This window comes from Anastrepha obliqua, chromosome 1 (genome assembly GCF_027943255.1).
Source record: "Anastrepha obliqua isolate idAnaObli1 chromosome 1, idAnaObli1_1.0, whole genome shotgun sequence".
NCBI lineage: Eukaryota > Metazoa > Arthropoda > Insecta > Diptera > Tephritidae > Anastrepha > Anastrepha obliqua.
In genome coordinates this window covers 153,515,493-153,531,851 of record NC_072892.1, presented here as the reverse complement: position 1 = coordinate 153,531,851, position 16,359 = coordinate 153,515,493, and positions in this window count along the sequence as shown.

Below are 16,359 nucleotides of genomic sequence, written 5' to 3'. Positions count from 1 at the left end.
CAACTCTCATGCAGTGTTGAAAAAAAACAATATTTATTTAGAGGAAACAAGAGAAAACTAAAAAAGAAAACAAGAATTTACAAATGGTCTTCATACAGCTAATAATCAAAGTCTGAAATTCAAAAAAAATTTGAGGAAGAATGCAATTGTAAAAAATAAAAAGAATTCTGGTAAAACATTAAACGTAAGTATGAGTGTGTGTGTATGTGTGCAGCTGTTCATTGGTTCAACGAATTGTTACAGGTTATTGTTTCTGTAAACTTTGGTTGACTTCTTTCAAGTCTTTTTGTTATTTTGCTCGCTCTTTTTTTTTCATAAAAATGAAAACCCATAGCATTTCGCCGGAGTAATTCATCATCATCATTGTGCGACACAAATAACAATGAAACTTTGGCATACATTCTCGCATTACTTGCTCAAGTACATATTTACATACATACATATGTATGTATATGTATGCATTCGCAATGTGACTGAATGTTTGTTTTTGTTTTGTGAAATGTTTTGCCGTGTTGACGCTTATTGATACTTGACCGCACGCTTAGTGACGAATTACTTTATTCACTGGTTGGCTAGAGCGATGGGTGTGGTGGAGATTTGAAGAAGCAACAAAATCATTGTGTTTTCAAATGCGCACGCGCTCTTGACTCATTATGTGGACCATTAAAAACAAGAGTTAATATCATTGTAGTAGTAAGTGAGGAGAAATATTTGTGTCAAATGGAGAAAGGGGTACTGGGGAAGCTTTGCTTTTTTTTGTCATTAATTTGTTTACTTCACTTGTTACTTACATTTTTCTTCATTATGAGTATTTCCTTTTTAGCTTTTAGTAGTCAACGGTGAGTAAATGTGTTGACTTGTTGCCACTGGTTGGGTGTGTACAAGTGAAAAAATGAAGTTTCGCTTGAATGGCAGGGACTGTCGAAATTTTCTAAGTTGAGCTGTTTTTATACCCAATGCGTATTTGCATAAATGAGATTGACAGGAAGGCGACGCTTCTTTCAACGCTTACAGAAAATAAGCGCAGACTCCTATACTAATTGTTATTCCTCTCAGCTGATGAGCTGTCCGAATACAGAATTGGAGTTTTTTTATAGACTTCCAGGCAACCGAAGGCTGTGCTCTGAATTGTGAAGAAATTTTCTGAAAAATAATGCTATTTTTTCGGGGTCAACTGGCGAAAGATTTTTTTTTTTGGGAGTGTTTGAATTACAAACATATCTATTTCAAATATATTAAATATTATTAAACATTTTTGAATTGAAACTTCTTAGGTATCGATGGATGAGCGAGAATGGAGAGTAAAATTTCGAGGCCGTACAACGTTTTGGGTATTCTCGTTCCACGAGAGCGAAAAAAGATATAACGTAGAGGAAAAAGAGAGACAGAGCTATACCTTATATATATCTTAGATACACTTTAGGTTATTTTTCCTGAGCTTTTCCTTGTGGTTGATAATTTATAGTGAGAAATAACACTGCCTACTTTTTGGCGCTAGTTTGTTGCTGCAAACTTGTAGGAAATATATTTTTGGTGCCTATTTTTTGGCGTTATATTTCCTTGATGCCTATTGTTTGGGGCGTTTTTTGGTCCCAATTTTTTTGGCGTTATAATTTAGGTGCCCACTTTTTGGCGCTTATTTCCGTTTCCTGGCTAGTGCTTGTGCATACTATAAAGTACTATCCATTCCGGCGTCGGATTTATTTGTATTGCCTTGCGGTAATTTGTGCCGTTGCTGCGGTCCTGGAATCACTGCGTTTGCGCGGGTGATAAACGCTCGGAGTAGTGCGCGTTGTTGCCATGGTTTGTGTCCGGCGTTTACCTACACCGGTCGACCTTTCTCCGTTTTTTGTAAATTTTGTATATTTGTATTCTCTGCAAAGGTTGTGAATTTTTTTAGATATATATTCTTTCTCTCTCTCTCTCTCTCTCTCTCCCTCATTCTCTCTCGGGTTTCTCTCTCTATCTTTGTCTGCGTTGAAAGTTTCACTTCTGTTATGTGTACTACGCTACACGCACTTTTTTTTAATAAATTACTTACGTAAACTTATAGTTTTCAAAAATAAGAATGACTTTCTGGTGATTTCTCAACAGGTGATTGTGCATCGTCTAAGCGAGCATTGTGAGCAAGTGGTAACACTTGACATTACCTTTATTGCGGCAGCTGATAGAATCATTTCACCGGCTACTTGAAAGCTGCCCTATTTTCGTAAGACTAAGATTCTTGCCTCATGGCTCATATTATTGTGTGAAAATAGATAAATAGATTTGGGGTTTGCACTTCGCTCTCACGGTCTTTAGGGACCCCAACTAAACTTCACATAGAGCTTGGCTTGGGTTAAGCGGATATGCCTTTCTTCTGGCTGCAATTTACTGAGATGTCTCAACCTGCGCAATCTGTAATGACCTCTTCACCCTTAGGAAGGGCTATGAGTTGATTGTACCGCAATAAGAATTTCTCCTAGCATAGTTCAATAATTTGGTGCCACCTACCCTACCTTAGCCTAAGCTCTTCACTCCTAAGCTTCTCCTTAATGGTGTGTTGTCCTCTCTAGCCAATGCGTCCGCTATTTCATTCCCAGTTATACTCCTGTGCCATGGGAGCCAAATGAGCCGGATGTGATTATGCGTTTCTAAGATATTCAGTTTCTCGATACACTCAAGGACCAGTGAGGACTTAACCTCACAGAATGACAGTTTAATTTGCTCATTCTGATGACTCCTGTCTAAGTTGATCCCTGCCAATAAGTTGATCCATACCCAAGGTGTGTATGCTTGGAAGATGCTTGGAAAACTATCCATCGGCACAGAACGCTTTGTTCTGGGTTCATATATTCCACCGAGTATGGCTTCTGGTGTCTTCGAGCTCTCTGTATACTAGTGCAGGGTGCACTCTTGGAGTTTCGTTTCAAGTGCAGGAGGTTGAGAAGAAATGACAAGCCTGAACATTAAGCGGCTACTGAATTTTATCTTCAGCATCTGTGGCGGCAACCATCTAATTTAAGTCATACATTCCACTTTAATTCTTCCAAAAACCATTTCCTGTTTTATGCTGTCGGAAATAATTGAAAAAATCAGAATTTCCTTAGCTGAAATCTAAAAGGCCTGAGCCAGGAATATAAACTTTTTCAAATATCAATGAAAATGCATGAAATGTCGCCACACCATTCAGTTTTCATTATACAATATTTCATAAATTTTTTTTTCAATTTACAAGGTGGCGCATAATTAATCATCTAATTTTGTTTTTGAATACATTTTGACGTGATAACGTCTTATAATTCGATTTAACAGGCTGCACGCACAAAAAAATGTGTCGTTACCTTGCTCATTAGTGTTACCTTGCTCATTTGTCGTTACCTTACTCATTGCCGTTACCTTGCTCATTTGTCGTTACCTTGCTCATTGCCGTTACCTTGAATGAACTGCAAGCGAAAGCGCGGAACGAACGACAAAGCAAACAAAGCAAACGAACGGCAACGTTCGACATCTTGCTCTCTCCTACTTAAGTGAGCGTATATATGTATGTATATGCGCATATGTACATATATAAATTCACATATTTGTATTTGCATATGCCTTCTTATTGATTATTATTAATTTGATTCACTTGAAGAATTTAAAATAAAACCAAGTTTGTTAATAATACCTGTTGTTTTAATGTTATTATTATTAATTTTTGATTATTATTAATTTGATTTACTTGAAGAATTTAAAATAAAACCAAGTTTGTTAATAATACCTGTTGTTTTAATGTTATTATTATTTTTTGACGTGATAACGTCTTATAATTCTATGTAGCCGGCTGCACGCACAAAAAAATGCGTCGTTATCTTGCTCATGCGTCGTTACCTTGCTTGAACAGCATGTTATGTTATGTTATGTTATGTTATGTTATGTTATGTTATGTTATGTTATGTTATGTTATGTTATGTTATGTTATGTTATGTTATGTTATGTTATGTTATGTTATGTTATGTTATGTTATGTTATGTTATGTTATGTTATGTTATGTTATGTTATGTTATGTTATGTTATGTTATGTTATGTTATGTTATGTTATGTTATGTTATGTTATGTTATGTTATGTTATGTTATGTTATGTTATGTTATGTTATGTTATGTTATGTTATGTTATGTTATGTTATGTTATGTTATGTTATGTTATGTTATGTTATGTTATGTTATGTTATGTTATGTTATGTTATGTTATGTTATGTTATGTTATGTTATGTTATGTTATGTTATGTTATGTTATGTTATGTTATGTTATGTTATGTTATGTTATGTTATGTTATGTTATGTTATGTTATGTTATGTTATGTTATGTTATGTTATGTTATGTTATGTTATGTTATGTTATGTTATGTTATGTTATGTTATGTTATGTTATGTTATGTTATGTTATGTTATGTTATGTTATGTTATGTTATGTTATGTTATGTTATGTTATGTTATGTTATGTTATGTTATGTTATGTTATGTTATGTTATGTTATGTTATGTTATGTTATGTTATGTTATGTTATGTTATGTTATGTTATGTTATGTTATGTTATGTTATGTTATGTTATGTTATGTTATGTTATGTTATGTTATGTTATGTTATGTTATGTTATGTTATGTTATGTTATGTTATGTTATGTTATGTTATGTTATGTTATGTTATGTTATGTTATGTTATGTTATGTTATGTTATGTTATGTTATGTTATGTTATGTTATGTTATGTTATGTTATGTTATGTTATGTTATGTTATGTTATGTTATGTTATGTTATGTTATGTTAATGTTAACTCATTCTCTATATCCATACAAAATATCTATCAAACAAATAAAATTAAAATTTTCTTTTGAAAAATGCAACCATTCAATCAGTATTTTCTTATGACGTTATCACGTTAAACTATCGTCAGTAAACCGACTTTACAGACAACCTCTTTTTTTACTAAATAACAAAAAAATTGTTTTGAATGATGGAAATCTCTATTTCAACCTTCAAGCAATGATCCTCTTTATATTGCAGCGGTCTAGTTCTTTGGTTCCACTATTACCAGCAACATCGATGTCAGCCTTGAAATCAAGCGAAGAATAACTCTTGACAACAAGTTCTACTTTGGGTTAAGTGCACAATTCAGTAGAAAAAGCCCTCTCTCGACGAACGAAAACAACACTCTATAAGACGCTCGACATCCCGGAATTTCTCGAAGGCGCTGAAGCCTGGGCATTTAAACAATCAGATGCAGCCGCTCTTAGAGTTTTCGAAAGGAAATACTTCACAAGATTTTTGGCTCTGCTCGCATAGATAATAGCTGCTCGAATGAACCACGAGTTGTGTGGGCTTTACGGAGATATTGACATAGTCGATTGGTCACCCTGCAGGCACTAAGGTTGTTGGGTCATGTTGTCCGTTTGTAAGGAACTGCTCAGGCGAAAAAGGTTTTTGAAACGATAATTTTGACGGCGCAGAGGACGTCCTCGAGTCTGGTGGAATGGCCAAATTGAAGATGACCTGGCTTCTCTTGACTTAAGAAACTGGAAAAGATGTGCGGAAAGCAGAGACACCTGCTGAGAACGTATTCGGCAAGCTGTAACTTGTAACGGGTTTTTACGGCCAGTTAAGTAAGTAGGAATGTAAAACATAAAATGACTTCTTACTTTTTGATAGTAAATATTTTCTTCACTTATATCCAGCATATAATTCCTTGCACTACAGGTTCGCACTTCCTCGTTCTTTGCGCACCAACTCTGCGCAGTAAAATTCATTAACTTAAATCATGCGTTTTTCTGGGCGAACGAAATCTTTGTTTAAACGTGAACGATGCCAAGCCGTTTCAAAAATTTTATAGCATATAAGTACAATACTGGGTGCTCCTTTCTTCAACAGCCTGGGGCAGTGCGCCAACCTAAATATGATCAATCTTCTCCAGCTACAGCTCTGACTGGCTATAGATACCGGCCTGTTGGAGGTCTCATAATGGTACCAAAACGGCGCTTTACTTTTATTTATGGAGTGCCAGAGTGGCACTTCAATTATTTCACCTACCTAAGTACAAATACATTTAATCTTACATGAATATTTGGTCGTCGAGAAGATTTTTTCCCGTTGGATATCGCAAAAATTGACATCTGCCCCAAAAAGGACTCACGTCAATTGCTGTGAAGAAATTTTGTAGAAATCGGTTCAGTCGCGGTTCAGCCCGGTTTAAAGCACGTCTATAACATTGCAACAGATCACGAATCTTGGATCTATGCAAATAAGCGGGAAACAAAGCAGCTGGGTAATCCAATAAAAGTTGTTCGCGGAGGAAACACATCAAAGCAATGGGTCGCCTGTTTTTTGTTTCAAAATATGTGGTTATATCGCCACTGTGTCACTAGAGAAATTCAAAACAGCCAATCCCAAGAGGTATACAATCATTTTTTTCCCGGAGGTTTGCGGAGATGTAAGAAATACCAACCGTCCAAAACGAATCCTCCTCCACCAAGACAATGCGAGCTCTCACATATCGGCTCAAGAGAGTTTTTGAGCACTCAAAAGATCGAATTACGCATCATTCACCTTTATGAGCCTGCCTTGGCACCTAATGGTCTCTTTTTGTACCCGAGCATTAAAAATAAAATAAAAGCTCAACATTTTTTAACGCTTGAAGAAGCTACTGAGGCTTTAAACAGCTCCTTCTGGAAGTATCCATATCTGAGTGGCAAAAGTGCTTTGAAAATTGGTTCAAGCGAATGCCGAAGTGTATTGACTTCCAAGGAGAATATTTGAAGTGCACCGGTTCCGACACTCGAAGTGTACCCAAATTCAGACCGCTCGTGCATCAGCTGTCTGTTAGTTGGCTAAATGACAGTCCAGAGTATTGTTTACAAGCGCGCTAAAGCATTTTGCCGAGAGTAAACACGAAAAAAGAAAATCAGTAATGGATTTCAAACGCAATGGTGTGAAAAAGTGAAGAAGCGATTTGAGCGAAATCTGCGAGTAATTTTCCAAACTAAATTTATGGCCTTTTTAATTGGTTACACTTCGAGTGCCGAACCCTGTAATAATACCATTCTCTTTATTTTTTTACTATGTTTGTCATATAACTCAGAGTCTCGAGCTTTTTTACAAAATTTAAAAAAATGCAGTAAAAATTTTGAGGATATTCTGGATATGCATTTTTTGAATACTGTACCAGTTCAATATGGTTGAAAATTTGTATTGATTTTTGATAATTCTTTCTTTTTTTGATGGTGATAACATCGAGCTTTCTTTCACATAACGAATGCTCGTAACTTTTTTATGGCTTCCACAAGATCATCGGAAAAAAATGTAAAAAATCAACGCGATTTTTGAGCCATTTGAAATTTGCACCTTTTTATATAAAAATTTAATGGGTTTAAAAACTACAAAATATTTATAGATATTCTGATATTAAAAGGTTAGATATTTTGATTGTTACTTATTTTATAATATTTATTTAATTTTTTTTTTGATTTTGCACAAGGTTTGAAAATTTGAGTCGTATGATATTTATTTTAGTACTAGCAAACCCGGCCCCCTTCGCTGGGCACACTAAAATAGAATAGATATGGTTTAGAACAGAAAATATATGATTTTCATATTATTTATTTCTTTATTCTTTATTCAAGCGCTTTGGCATAAACAATATTTTTTGTTTTTCTATTTGTTTTTGAGTAAATATAAAATATAAATTGAAAATCAGGAAAAAAGAAGATTGTTTTTAAATGTCAAATCAACGCATATGAATAAACAATCGTCTTTTTTCCTGATCCATTGGAGCTTTTTTAACCATTATCCATTTATATTTTTCAAAAAAAAAACGAAAAAAAATTTTTTTTCACGAACACATAATTTCATTCGGATTTCACATTAAATTCTCAAATTTCGTAAGAAATTATTCACTGTTCCAAAATCCACTCCAAAAAAATTCACAAACAATTTTTACATGTTGCACTTACGTTTTTTCCTTATGGCATCCAAATCAGAAAGAAATATAGACCCATTGTAACTCACACTGTCAATTTGACAGTTCAGTTCCGCCCCAAGCGTTAAAAAAGTAAGCGACATTATGGATGGTTCAAAAGAACGCTGTACCCGTTGCCAGTGCTCCGAATTACAACCAAACTTTACGAAACCCATTTTCAATACTTACTTAACAATGTGCGTAAGTTTGGTTTAATTCGGTGCAAAGACACGGCGGGTCCACGTTTTGGCATATATTTCGAGACCCTAGTCATCAATAGGTATGAAAATTACCCCGTATTAAAGCACTTATCAACAGCTTTCATTTGATACCTATATTGTACATACACAACCAAAGGTTACCCGGGTCCACGTTTTGACCTATATCTCGAGACCCCAGTCATGGAGCGGCATGAAAAATACTCTGTACTAAAGCATTCCCCAACAGCTTCAATTTGATATCCATATTGTACAAACACATTCTAGGCTCCACGTTTTGGTCTCTATCTCGAGACCCTAGTCACGGAGTGGCATGAAAAATACTCTGAACTAAAGCATTCAGCAACAGCTTCCATTTGATACCCATATTGTACATACGCATCCGAAGGTTACCCGGGTCCACGTTTTGACCTATATCTCGAGACCCTATCTACCAATAGGTATTCAAACTATACGGAAATCATCTTCAATATCTACTTAACAATGTGTGTAAGTTTGGTTTAATTCGGTTCAAAGACACGGCGGGTCCACGTTTTGGCATATATTTCGAGACCCTAGTCATCAATAGGTATGAAAATTACCCCGTATTAAAGCACTTATCAACAGCTTTCATTTGATATCCATATTGTACAAACACATTCTAGGGTCCACGTTTTGGTCTCTATCTCGAGACCCTAGTCACGGAGCGGATGGAAATACTCTGAACTAAAGCATTCACCAACAGCTTCCATTTGATACCCATATTGTACATACACATCCGAAGGTTACCCGGGTCCACGTTTTGACCTATATCTCGAGACCCTATCTACCAATAGGAATCCAAACTATACGGAAACCATCTTCAATACCTCCTTAACAATGTGTGTAAGTTTGGTTTAATTCGGTGCAAAGACACGGCGGGTCCACGTTTTGGCATATATTTCCAGACCTTAGTCATCAAATTACCCCGTATTAAAGCACTTATCAACAGCTTTCATTTGATACCCATATTGTACATACACATCCGAAGGTTACCCGGGTCCACGTTTTGACCTATATCTCGAGACCCTATCTACCAATAGGTATCCAAACTATACGGAAACCATCTTCAATACCTCCTTAACAATGTGTGTAAGTTTGGTTTAATTCGGTGCAAAGACACGGCGGGTCCACGTTTGGCATATATTTCCAGACCCTAGTCATCAATAGGCATGAAAATTACCCCATATTAAAGCACTTATCAACAGCTTTCATTTGATACCCATATTGTACATACACAACCAAAGGTTACCCGGGTCCACGTTTTGACCTATATCTCGAGACCCCAGTCACGGAGCGGCATGAAAAATACTCTGTACTAAAGCATTCCCCAACAGCTTCAATTTGATATCCATATTGTACAAACACATTCTAGGCTCCACGTTTTGGTCTCTATCTCGAGACCCTAGTCACGGAGCGGATGGAAATACTCTGAACTAAAGCATTCACCAACAGCTTCCATTTGATACCCATATTGTACATACACATCCGAAGGTTACCCGGGTCCACGTTTGGACCTATATCTCGAGACCCTATCTACCAATAGGTATCCAAACTATACGGAAACCATCTTCAATACCTCCTTAACAATGTGTGTAAGTTTGGTTTAATTCGGTGCAAAGAGACGGCGGGTCCACGTTTTGGCATATATTTCCAGACCCTAGTCATCAATAGGTATGAAAATTACCCCATATTAAAGCACTTATCAACAGCTTTCATTTGATACCCATATTGTACATACACAACCAAAGGTTACCCGGGTCCACCTTTTGACCTATATCTCGAGACCCCAGTCACGGAGCGGCATGAAAAATACTCTGTACTAAAGCATTCACCAACAGCTTCAATTTGATACCCATATTGTACATACACATCCGAAGGTTACCCGGGTCCACGTTTTGACCTATATCTCGAGACCCCAGTCACGGAGCGGCATAAAAAATACTCTGTACTAAAGCATTCACCAACAGCTTTCATTTGATACCCATATTGTACATACACGTCCGAAGGTTACCCGGGTCCACGTTTTGACCTATATCTCGAGCCCTATTTCCAAAATAAAATATAATCCATGTTACTCGTGGATAATGTAGCTTTCGAATGGTGAAAGAATTTTTAAAATCGGTCCAGTAGTTTTTGAGCCTATTCGTAACAAACAAACAAACAAAGTTTTCCTCTTTATAATATTAGTATAGATTAACTATATTTTCTTGAAAAAAATAAATAAATAGTCTTTGAAATATCTTGCGCTGCTATTATTGGTATATACATAGGTGCTCATGCGATATGTCACGTTTGGCGGCCAGGTCCAAGTATGCCTTCAAATATTTGTGTTTCTAAGCGCCTAAATGAGCGAGCAGATAGTTTGTTGAACAGTTAGATAATAAAAAAGTTACGTTTTCTCTGGTTTTGCTCAAACTCGTGGTCGATGAAATTTCATTTCTTTATAAACATTCAAGCACTGGGTATAAAATTGGTAGTATTTTTTGATTGCAGAAGAAAATTTCGAGAAGCATGTACTCGTTTTGTATGCGCTAATGAACACACCGCTTTTAAAGCTGTTTAGATGTATAAGTATAAATTTCAAGCCATCATTAATGCCACCACAAAACGGTTCAGGGGAGCACAAAAAATCATACAAATAAAAGGCACTTGGAAATTAATGAGGAAAAAAAGGCGGCGAAGAGGGGTAATGCGAGCACAAAGTGTAAGACACAAAAAGTAAGTTATGAAGAATACTTAAATACCCTGCAGGAAAATTCCATAGCAGCTTTCTGTGTAGAAAGAAATAAATTTTCGCGCGTTTGTGTTTTTTTAATTGACTTACGTAGACAGAAAGCAGCATTCTTCTTCTTCTTAATTGGCGCGATAACCGCTTACGCGATTTTGGCAGATTCGTTTGTTTCTCGTGCTAACCGGCGCCGGTTGGACACACCAAGTGAAGCCAAGTCCTTCTCCACCTGATCTTTCCAAGTCCTTCTCCACATGAACTTTCCGCATCGAATATTTTCAGAGCCGGAGCGTTTGTATCCATTCGGACGACATGACCCAGCCAGCGTAGCCCTTGGATCTTTATTCGCTGCTCTTTATAAGCAGCATTGGCGGTGCTTGATTTTCTGTAGTTTACATGTAGCTTTCAATCTACTGGTTTCAATCTACCCGATTTACAAATAAACCCTTTGTCAGCCCCGAGTACGGTTAACATTTTCCAAAAGTCTGTGTACTTGGTAGCATAGCAGTTCGCTATATAGGTAGAGGTGTATTTCTCCAATCCCAAGCGTAAACGGTCATATGGTCCGCCCGGCCACAAGCCAAAAACAACGACCAAACCAAATCGCTTCGGCCGCAAGGCAATGCTGTGTGTTTTCTGGGATCAGTGTGGTATGATTTGGTACGAGCTATTAAAACCAGCTGACACAGTTAACGGTGCACGCTACCAACGACAATTGACCGATTTGAACAGCGCTATACACCGAAAACGCCCAGAATATGCCGATCGGCGTCACAAAGTAATTTTTCTTGATGATAATGCACCGCCACAGTGAACAAGAGCGACCCGAGAATTGGTGGAGACGTACGATTGGGAGTCGCTGGTACATGCGGCGTACCCACCAGACTTGGCGCCTTCCAATTATAATTTGTTTGCATCGATGGGCCACGCACTTTCCGAGCAGCGCTTCAATTTTCATGAAGAAGCCAAAAAATGGCTCGATGATTGGTTTGCGGCCAAAGACGGCCAATGTTTTTTGGCGCGGCACCCACAAATTACCTGAGAGATCGGAAAAATGTGTCGCTAGCGAAGGCTATTATTTTGAAGATTAAATTTGTAACCATTTTTTGTTAATAAACGTTTGAAATTGAAAAAAAAACAAGTCTCATTGCATTCTGCAACAAGTTGTCGTGTTTGTCGTGATGTTCTTCCACAAGGAGGGATCTACAATTTTAAGCCGTCACCGAACGGAACTTTCACGACTGAAATACTCCTCACTCAGAGGTTTGCCGTTACCTACCGAGAAGGCAACCAATATTAGAAAAAAACGTTTTCTATCATTTGGTGTTTTACCATCGCTGTTCGGTAGGTTCACGCACCAACTCATTCTGCCACTGTGGCGGTCTTCTTCCTTGCATCAGAAAAAGAAGTTATACTTGAAAAACTGATTGCAATTTTTGGGTTTATTTTATTATGATTCTTATTTATTCAGTATATTTATATATATTCGGTCCTAAAGATTTCAAAAAATTGCACCAAAACTCTTTATCCTCGATGGCCATGGTGCGCCACTACCTACCACTATGAAATATTAGTTTGGGGAAAAATAAATCCATAATTTGTGCGTAAAATTTTTGCACAACTGGCTTAAAACTGTTTTTTGGTCGTTCTTTAGGTCTTGGCCGTTGCTACGACTATTTATGTACATGCGCACCAATTTATTATTTTTGTGATATCATCGACACTTTCTTTAACGTCAGTTACAACAGATGCGACGATGTGTCGTACTTGATATATAGATAAGTTTGTATGTGTATCTTACTCCTAACTTAGATGCGAAAAAATGCACAGAAATATGGTAGCCATATATGTCGATTACATGCTGGTATTATACAAGGTGGCGCAAAATGAATCACCCTATCGGAAGATTTATAATTTGTGCAAATGGCGTTATACGCCAATCATATTTGACGATTGTAAACTAGACAGCTGCAGTATACAAACAGACAAACAATGGAGCGCCTTTTTTATTTGTTATTCAAAAACAAAAGCGAAAACGAAAAGCAAAATTTTGCACCACTTTGTACTATGAAAAGTACAATAATTGAAGAGTAATTGACCACAGAGGAGAGAATTTTGTGAGCTCGAATTACTGTATGCGCTTATCTTCGATTTTCCTAGACATAAACTCCGTAGCATCTAGGGTAGGTATCGAGAGTGAATTGAATACTTCGCACCCTAACTTGGGTGAAAGCGTTTTTAGGTTTGGTTGAAATGGTTGAAGTATCACTGTGGCACTCCCCAAATAGAAGTAAAACGCCGTTTTGATACCATTATGAGACTTCAAAAAAGCCAATATCTACAGCCAGCCAGAGCTCTTGATGTAGTGGAGATGATTGATGGTATTTAATTTGGCGCACTGCCGAAGGCTGTCGAAGCAAGGAGCGCCCAGTGACCTTAATCGTCTGGCTGTCAAACCCAGACATTTGCAGAGGAAGTGCTCAACAGCCTCCTTCCCTGAAAGGCTCCCACAGTTTCTGCAATGCCAGTTAAGGGGTGAACTTAGCTTTTCCGCGTATGAGCCGATCGTCCAATGAGCGGTAAACACAGCTACGAACTTGGAAATTGAATGGCGTGAAGTCTCCAGGAATTTCTGTGTTCTCCGTCTATTGTACTGAGGCCACAGGGTTTTCGAAATAGTACATGAAGAATAGGATCACCATCTTTTCTGTGCTTTCCTGAAAAATAAGTTGTGTTATTTCCCTTTAGCAACAGTTAGCGGGATGCCGATGACCGGGTAGGTGGTCTCTGAGACCAATTTAGTACACTTTCTAGTAAGCGGATCAAGTATTTCATTACCCTCTACGTTCCTATGTCCTGGGACACAGACCAGAGAAATTTTATCTGCACCCACAAACGCTAGAAGCACATATCCGTTTTTTCTAAGCCAATAGTTTCCATTCGATCATCATCATCAAGACTTGCTAAACTTAAAAACTTGAAACTTAAAACACTTCCTCACTAAGTCATTACATCTTAAGCGCCCAAGTACCTTATTGAACGACTTAAATTTACTAGACCGTCTCGATCGCTTAACTTACTTAGTATGAAATATGCAAAATACAGTTGCCTTTCTCCTTCAACGTAGCAAAGCTTTGACTTGCTTACATTACCGATAATTCGTAACTAGGTTTCCACCTTTCACTCACGGACGTTAATTTTTCCTACCGGGTTCAATGGGCATGCTTGCGCTAGCGAGCGAAATATCTGGACGTGCGAAATAACTGTGCCAATGTGAGCAAACACTTCTCTCCATATTTACGCTGCCACCACACTTACACCAATTTCAAAGCCACCAACCGGCTTTATTTGTATGCAAAGCGGCAAAAAGTGGCCAAAGTGTGCACACACACATACCACTCGGCACGTTAATGCCCTAATAAATGAACAAATCTGCGTGCGAGAAAAAGAAAAATATGATTTGCTGTTTAAACTGTTTACATTTGTATGTATGTATGTATGTACATAGATATTTATTTCGCTTGATTTGAGTGCTGTTAGATTTTGCGTTTATCATTAAGGTTCTTTTGTGAATGCTTATTATTGTTGGTGTTGCTGCTCTCGTCATTGGTAGCAATATTTTTGAATTTTTTGTTTTCACACACAATTTGCCATACATATACATATGTTACAGAGAATAGAACATGAGATATCAAATTTATCCTATTTACTTATGCGATTAGCTGTGTATGGAATATTTATATCGCATGCAAGTTGCCGCTGGCTATTCACTGATTTGCTGGTCCCCCCTTTATGGGTAATAAATGCACAATCACAACGGAACCATAACACTTAGAAATTTGTGCTAACATGGAATGAGGTGAGTTTGAATGTGCTTGTACTATTTATATGTATGTATGTATGTATGTATGCATGTAAGTCAATTGTTTTGGTTTGGTTTTGACTTTTTATGAGAATGTTAACAAATCGACAACAGTCGAATGGGTAATAAGCAATAAAAAAATTAAGAGGAAGATGAGGCGTAGAAAGCAGAGAAAAGCGCGGTGAGAGCCAAGTAGTGTGGGAGGCCGAAAGAGAAGCCAAATAATTTAAAGATTAAATGAGGAGTAAATTTGTGCAAAGATGGAATTTGAGATTTTTTCATTTTGCTAATTTCTGTAAATAGCAAATTACCATAGAGAATATATGTATCTGCATACAAATACAAGTATATGTAGGTGAGTATGTAGGAATCAGCGTAAAATTTCCTTAAAGTTAGGCAAATGAAATGTGATCACGAGTTGATTTGCATGCAAGTGGCAAGTGTGACAAAAATGCGGCAGAGCTGTGCAGCTGATGAAAGACATTTTTTTTTGTTTCTCCTTCCTCTCCATAATTTGAAAGTAAAATCGAAGTAAACGAAAAGTAAATGTAGCTGTAAATAGCTTAAATAGAGCAAAGTAGTATTTTAGAGAAATTGTTTACTTCGTTTTTTAATGTATTGACATTTGGTGCTATCTATGTGTATGTGTGTATGTAGAATGTAGAGGTGTAACAAATTTGTATGCATTTTAAGTTAAATTCATCGTTAATTGCCGATTTCTTCGATGCTCAATGAAGTCGGTAATTTGTGGTGGGACACGCTTTGAAATCGATTAGCAATGAAAGTGTTGCGATGTGGTATGAAGAATTGTGTCGTGCGATGAAAAATGCAATGAGTGAATTGTCAATGTGAAGAATTTCATATGAAACCAGTCAGAGTAGGTTCAAAGTAGTAAGCAACTTTTGTTTAAGCATTTTGATAGATGGGATGGGTGTATAAAGCAGTTTAGGAACTGGGTGGTCTATGAAGGATTAATGTCATGCGATAAAACTTTAAGGCCTTCTCATTTTGGAGTCAAAGTCACATTTATGCTATATTTCACATTTGAATAATAAAGGAATATTCTACAAGGTGGTGCAAAATTAATCATCCTATTAGAAGATTGAAAATTTTTGCAAATGGCGGCGTACGCCAATCAAAATTGATGCTTGTGAACTACATAGGCAGCTGCAGTATACAAACAGACAAGCAATGAAATGTCTTAAGATCTGAATAAAAATTTTCATCACTCGAAATAATTTTGTTTATTTATTAAAAAAAATGTTATTTAGTATTTAGAAAAAAAAAAGTTCTTATTTTGTATTTACTAAAAAAACATTTAGTAAGAAAAATTATTCAAAAACAAATTTGGATGATTAATTTTGCGCCACCTTTTAATAACAAAACGCCATCAGTCGCTAATAAAAAAATTATTTTTAAATTTAAAAAATGTCATCAAAATCCAGCTTGCTTCATGCAAAGAAAATGTTTAATCGATTCAAGTTTTTGCCAAAAGCTTGCATTGGCATATGCAGGAAACATTGGTGCAATTCACAATTAACTAAAAATGTGCTGTCATCATG